The sequence below is a fragment of the Pecten maximus genome, chromosome 14, assembly GCF_902652985.1.
Source record: "Pecten maximus chromosome 14, xPecMax1.1, whole genome shotgun sequence".
Lineage (NCBI taxonomy): Eukaryota > Metazoa > Mollusca > Bivalvia > Pectinida > Pectinidae > Pecten > Pecten maximus.
The window spans coordinates 28,978,926-28,986,725 of record NC_047028.1 but is presented as its reverse complement, the minus strand read 5'-3'; positions in this window follow the sequence as shown (position 1 = coordinate 28,986,725).

Genomic DNA, 7,800 nt, shown 5'->3' with positions numbered 1-7,800 from the left:
CAAAACACAAAATGGTTACCTGTCGGTCATTTTACATATAAATCTTGTGAACAAGCGGAGCAACGATATGTATTCAAAAAGAAAGATCCATCAGGCGTCATTGTTTTAGAAATACTGTTAACAGGCTTAAGTTGTCAAAATTTCAAATGCTGCCTATTGGGTTTTGGTTTCCATTCCAACATAACAACGGACCAAAGGAAATATACATACATTGTCATATGAAATTACACCAACAAACGTGAATCTACATATACGTACACAATACATTAGAGAATAACACAAAGAACTCATGAAACTGACCAAATCCAAGATGGTTGTCTAATGTCTCGTGACCATTTTGGTCATATAGAGATCAACGGGAATCTAAATACGTGTATATAACTTAAGAAAAAAATCATGATACGATTCTTGTGTATGAGCAATCACAAATTTCATATTTAAATTCAAGATATCGGCCATTTCATTTTCCTGATTAGTCTCAAGGTCGAATATGTACAAAGGACAAATACAGGAAAACATATATAAAATGTACGAAAGATTCATGCACTACTTTTTTCGAGAAATACCAATCACAAACTTCCAGCTGTCAAATTCCGGAAGGTCGCCTATTGGCCATTTTGATTTCCTGACCATTAAAAAAATGTAACATGCCCGAAAGAAAGGAAGATACAAATGAAATTTGAAAGATATTTTAAGTAATTTCTGGGAAAACTTAAAATTTCAAAATGAATAGTTCATGTCAGCGGTTTTGTTTTCCGTTAAGTTTCAAAATTGAAGATGCACAACTAGGGACCTGAGTGGGAAATCAAAACCAGAGGCGAAATTAGAGAAAGATCGTTTTTACACTTATCAGGAAATAGTGACAAGGATGTCCCCATAGGCAAACTTTCATACGAAAGGACGTTTGGCTAAAAAGTTTAAATTGCTGCACCATACCATATGCTCATGGAAACCTTGCAGGAAAAGCATGCCTGTCAAGTTTTCAAAGATAAAATAGATAAACCCTCGTATGGAGACAGGAGGGTCTTGTATCGTTCTCCTGCTACTATTGCAACTTTTGAATAATTATTGGCCACCATCGGCTGTCAAGCTGACAGAGTGAAACAAAGTGAAGTATTTATAACTCTAATGGACCAGGGCCCGGTTGTTCAAAAGGCGATTGGGCTAATAACATTTTAATAACATTTTCCAAATCCTGATATAATAATTACTGTTAGAGCTAGCTTGACAAAACTTTATGAAATTCTGTCATTCTTTAGTTCTCTTCCAGCTGGCATCATTTAAAGATGAAATACTCTTATGCTTTTCAACAAATGAGAAATGAAATTTTCATTAATGAATAGGCGATTAAACTAATCACCTTTTGAACAACAGGGGCCAGAATGCTTTAAAATTGATTTATATTATTATGTGTGCAATAGCCTGAATAACCTTTAATTCCAATATGATAGTAGAGCTAATTTAATTAATTTATACAGCTATTGTAGTTTATCATTCCAAACCAATAACAATCCTGTGTATTCTGTTTATTGATGAGATGTCATTTTAAAGAGTTAAACACCTTTGACCCCATATGACCTTGAAAGTCGGTGTCATTCAATTTTACATCATTCATCGGTAGAACCTCATCCGAGCATGCTACAATATCCTGACATTAAGGTTTAAGATTTTATTTCATTTGACATCCTATCAACAGGCAGGGTCATTAAGGACGTGGCAGGTTTTAGAGGTGGAGGAAAACTGGAGAACCTGGCGAACAAGAGTCCCAATGGGCCTGTATCGCTCACCTGACTCTACAACATCTTTGAAGTTGATTGAGGCCATTTCTGCAGACACTTTGCTGATTACCACTCTATTCAAATATCAGAGTAGGCTAGGTTTATTCATGTCAATATTTTAGTCCTTCATTCCAGCATACTATCGGCCGAATATAAGGTCTCGGAGACTCTTGGCTATCACAAAATCATTGTTTAAAGATTTAAGCCTATTTCACCACTGTGACATTGAATGTAGGTCAATGTCATTCATTTGTACAAACTTAGTAGCCCTTCAAACCAGCATGATACATGCCCAACATCAAGTCACTGGGCCACTTGGTCATTGAGAAGTTGTTTTAAGATTTTAGTCTATTCGACCCATATGACCTTGAATGAAAGTCAAAGTCATTCATTTGACCACATTTAGTAGCCCATCACACCAGCATGCCACAGGCCCAACATCAAATCCCTGGGCCTCTTGATTAATCAGAAAAAAATGATTGAAGATTATAGCCTATTTGACCCTCGTGACCTTGAATGAAGGTCAAAGTCATTCATTTGAACAAAAATGGTAACCATTCACTCCAGCATGCTACAGGCCCAATATCAAGTCCCTGAGCCCCTTGGCTATTGGGAAGAAGTTGTTAAAAAATTTAAGCCTATTTGACCTATGCGACCTTGAATGAAGGTCAATGTCATTTATTTGAACAAGCTTAATTGGTAGCCCTTCACCCTAGCATGCTACAGACCCAATATCAAGTCTCTGGGCCTCTTGCTTTTTGAGAAGAAGTCGTTTGAAGATTATAGCCTATCTGACCAATGTGACCTGGAATGAAAGTCAGTCATTCATTTAAACAAACTTGATAGCCCCTCACCCTAGCATACTACATGCCTAATATCAAGTCCCTGCCCCCCTTGGCTATTGAAAAGAAGTTGTTTGAAGATTATAGCCTATTTGACCTATGTGGCCTTGAATGCAGGTCAATGTCATTCATTTGACAAACTTGGTAGCCATTCACCCCAGTATACTACAGACCAAATATATCAAGTCCCTCGGCCTCTTGGTTAGCGAGACGTCGTTTGAAGATTATAGCCTGTATGACCCATGTCACCTTCGATGAAGGTCAATGTCATTTATTTGAACAAATTTGGTAGCACTTCACCCTAGCAAGCTACAGACCCAATATCAAGTCCCTGGGCTTCTTGGTTACCTTGAATGAATGCCAAGGTCATTCATTTGAACAAACTTGGTATTCTTTCACACCAGGTTGCTACAGGCTTTATATCAAGTCCCTGAGCCTCTTGGTTATTTTAAAACGAAGTTGTTTAAATGAAAAAGTTGACGCCGGACGGACAGGGGGACGACGGATGCTGCACCACGGCATAAGCTCCCTTGCCCTTCGGGCAGGTAAGCTAAAAACCATCGGCCTTAGGTCATTACTAGGCAACTGCCCCATGTGGGTTTCAAACTCGCAGCTCAGAGGTGGAAGCCTAGTAATATAGTCAGCACATTTGACCTCTATGACTTCAACAGTATGTAGGTCATAGTAATTAAATCTAACAAATCTGGTACATTCGTAGTCCTTCATACAAGTAATACAAGAGGCCCATGGGCCTAATGGTCACCAGAGTTTTGAAATATTTCTGTAAATTTGACCCTTTTTTACCCTGCCCACCAGCCTCTGGGGGGCAATAATTTCAATAATTGCATGCCAGCAAACTATCTTCCAAAACGACTAATTCCAATAGAAATAACACAAATGATAGTCAAAAATGTGACTTCCTTATATACATGTAAACAACAGTAAAGGGTACTTCCTCCAAAGGGGCAAACTTGAGACCCCAGGGTCATGAAATTCACAATTTTGGTTAAGCACCTTAAGACCTTTCTATCTGTGAAGAGTATTTGATTTTGCCATATCTGGAAGTTGAGGAGATTTTTGAAATTTTAGTCAGTTTGACCCTTTTTGGCCCTACCCATCAGCCCCTGGGGGTCGGTCAAGGCCAACATGTGCATACCATCAAACTGTCATCCCATGCTGATAATGTTAACCAAGTGAGGATGAATTCCAATAGAAATGAAACAAATTATAGTTAAAAATTTAATTTTCCTATATAAACTATAGCAAAGTTGATCCCTCCCCAGGGGCAAACTTGAGACCCCAGGGTCATGAAATTCATAATTTGGTAAAGCACCTTAAGACCTTTCTATCTGTGAAGAGTATTTGATTTTACCATATCTGGAAGCTGAGAAGAAGATTTTGAAATTTTAGTCATTTTGACCCTTTTTGGCCCTGCCTTTCAGGTCCCTGGGGGTTGGGGACCATATAATTCACACTTTTGGTTGGCCTTTGGCCATGGAAGCTTCCTGCCAAATTTCGTTCAATTTGGTTCAACGGTTTTGGAGCAGAAGTTGAAAATGTAAATTGTTTACGGACAGACGACGGACGACTATGGACAAAAGGCGATGATAATATATCACTTAAGACTTTGTCTCAGGTGACCTAATAAACTACTGGTAAAGTAGCACGGCACTGCGAAAATGGAAAGTAAGAAGTTGTTTAAAGACTTTAACCCATTTGACCACTGTAGCCTTGAAGGTAGTTCAAGGTCAAACATTGTATGAATTTCATGACCCTTCATATCATCTCACCATCCTACCAGCCTCATACCATAACCCTGCAGGCTCTCTTACTGAGAGGAAGTTGTTTACATATCTTACCACAAATCACTCATTTGGTCTTGCAAGTAGGTCAAGGTCACTAATTTTAACAAAGTAAATAGTTCTGCATCTAAGTATGTTACCAGTCAAATATCATCACACTGGGGCTGTGAGGGAAGCATTTCATCCAAAATTCAAATATCATTCAGTAACTTGATCTCTTTTACCTGAAGTGTAATATCCTTATTCAAACAATATACATTTGAAAACATTTACAACGAGAAATGAAATAAATTTGAAAAGCATTTATTTACATTCACATGGACATAAATGTTGTGACATTGTAGTATTTATACATTGTATCAAAGTAGAACAATTGACTGCTTTTTTTTTTAATATAGACCTCGTCAACCAAACCTCATAATTTTCTGAACCTGTTAGGTGGAACAATTTAGTGGCACATATAAATATTGTCCCACCTAGATCTTTACGGGTTTGCATCGAGTTCAATAAAAGGAACACAGAAAATTGATAGACTACCAGTTGTATATGTACAGTATATGTGTTGGATATAGGGTTACACAACGAGTGGTTGTTGGATATGGAATTTATTTGACGAAAGGAAGTTATTTTTTAAAAGTTACAAAAGACACAAGCTTTAGCGAGCATCTTTTGTAACTTTTAAAAAATAACTTACGTGTGTGAAATAAATTCTATATCCAAAAATCATAAGTTGTGTGACCTGTTTCTACCACAATAATATCGGCTTTAATCAAAGGGAAACATGGCCAAGTCTTATTTCACGTATGCAAATAATGTGTACCGGTGATGGCTGGGACTCTATTATTGATGACGTCAATAACATTCTCGACCAATCAAAAGACTGGAAGGTCATATATATCCAAACAGTCGGCACATTTATACAATGGCTTGAGTAGAGTAACACAGCATATTATGGTAGAAAATGAGTTACCCCATCCAGTCAAGAGCTGAAATTCTGTAATTCAAAAATCCTATTCTCAGAGAATCAAAGATTTTCACTAGGTCCAGAATTTAGATAAATGTTATCAAAGACATATGGTAATGGATAATCATAGAATACTTTTCTTAAACGAAGGACCTTTTTCATGAACAATAGAATTTTGCCTATGAACCAATTTGACCAAAACCAGATGTTATTTGTAGCACTCTTATAATAAGAGTGAAAACTTGACAATCGTGGGTATAATATTTAAGCAACAAAACAGTTTTGCCACCAAGCATATATATCATGTATATGTAAATTTAGAACCAGTATTCAAGTTCAAACATACATAAAACAAACACATGTTCATCATATATATCTATATACATGTATATAATTTGTCAAGTAGTAATAACGACAGTACCGACAAGTAAATTGTCAAATTTTCGAGGCGATCTGTCCCTTTATCAAGACACAAGTAAATTACAAACGATCACATATAGACATAGAAAATGGAACAGTTACATAAATATAGTGGGTATAGGTATAAACAGCAATAAATATCGCTATGTTATGAAAATGATCCCCTCGGCCAATAATTAATTCGTCGAGGGCCTAATTATAATTAGAAAACATCTATCATATCTGGACAAGCCTTTAAATTTAACCACATACACATTACCCAAAAGAAAATTTTAAAAATATACTGATATTAAGGTAATGTATGTTCATGTACATACAAACAATTATGCAATTTTCTTTTCAAATTTCATTTGATATCAATTCCATTGATTGTCTTAATAAATACTGTCTTGATAAATTATCAACATATCTAAATTGAACTAATCCTTCTGAAGGCTTCTTTATATATATAAATATATATCTCCATTTAAAGTCCAGACATACATATATAGAATGTGGACATAATAAAGTAAAATTATAAATTATAGCACAAACAATCAATTAAACAGTAGCCTTGCTAAACTTTAACAAGGCATCGCAAACGATACAAATCCCCTCGCGTGCTAACACATGAACTCTGACGGAAAATGGGGGGTTGGGTCATTGCAGGACATTGAAATAACATCAGTTGTCATTTGCACTGAACTGCAATAGACATGGATGGACTTATTATAAGGCATTGACTCATTGCCAGATAAATGTGGTATATATTGTTATGCATTCAACAGTATCTGGTTACGCATCACACTAGTAACTTCATTTCCTGATAGTTATTATAATTATGTGTGTATCTAAATGCATATACAAGCATTTTCAAGGTATTGCCATGCTGGACCAATATATTAAGTTTGGTCAGGATCCATTCAAAAAATGAAGTCGCAACAATGCTGACAAAGATTTTCTATAAATAGTAACGCTGACCTTGACCTTAACGCCCTGAAACACGAACTTGTTTGAGGTATTGCCATGCTTGACCCATATATGAAGTTGGGGCAGGATCCGTTCAAAAATGAAGTCGCAAGAGAGCTGACAAAGATTTTCTATAAATAGTAATGGTGACATTGGCTTTGACCTTTGCGCCCTAAAACACAAACTCGTTCGAGGTATTCCCATGCTGGACATATATATGAATTCTGGTCAGGATCCGTTCAGAAATGAAGTTGCAAGAGTGCTGACAAAGATTTTCTATAAATAGTAATGCTGACCTTAACCTTGGCACCCTGAATCACAAACTTGTTTGAGGTATTCCCATGCTGGACCCATATATGAAGTTTGGTCAGGATCCGTTCAAAAATGAAGTCGCAAGAGAGCTGACAAAGATTTTCTATAAATAGTAACGCTGACCTTGACCTTGGCACCCTGAAACACGAACTCGTTCGAGGTATTCCCATATCATGCTGAACATATATATGAAGTTTGATCAGGATCCGTTCAGAAATGAAGTTGCAAGAGTGCTGACAAAGATTTTCTATAAATAGTAATGGTGACCTTGACCTTGGCACCCTGAAACACGAACTCGTTCGAGGTATTCCCATGCTAGACCCATATATGAAGTGAACATACGTATGTACTTACGTACGATCGGAACGCTATATCCCCTCCCCGACTTTAGTCGCGAGGGGATAATTAGTCTCGAGCACTCTCTCTATATAAATATATTTACATTTTGTATCTTCTGCATCTGTTCCTAGGTTTATTTTTGACAAGCACTAGTAAACTTGTAATTTGATTCATAATTAAACACATAATTAAAATATAAACTTAATAACACACCATAAACAGTAACAAACCGTAATATGGTTTGATTTATAAAAGTAATTCAATAAAATAAAAGCCTATATGAAACAATAACAATATATATATTAATAATCTACTGTACATGATTCTGGGTATCATACTCTTAAGCAAACATCAGTTTCTATAAATAGAATCATCATACAGTAAGCCATGGTTAC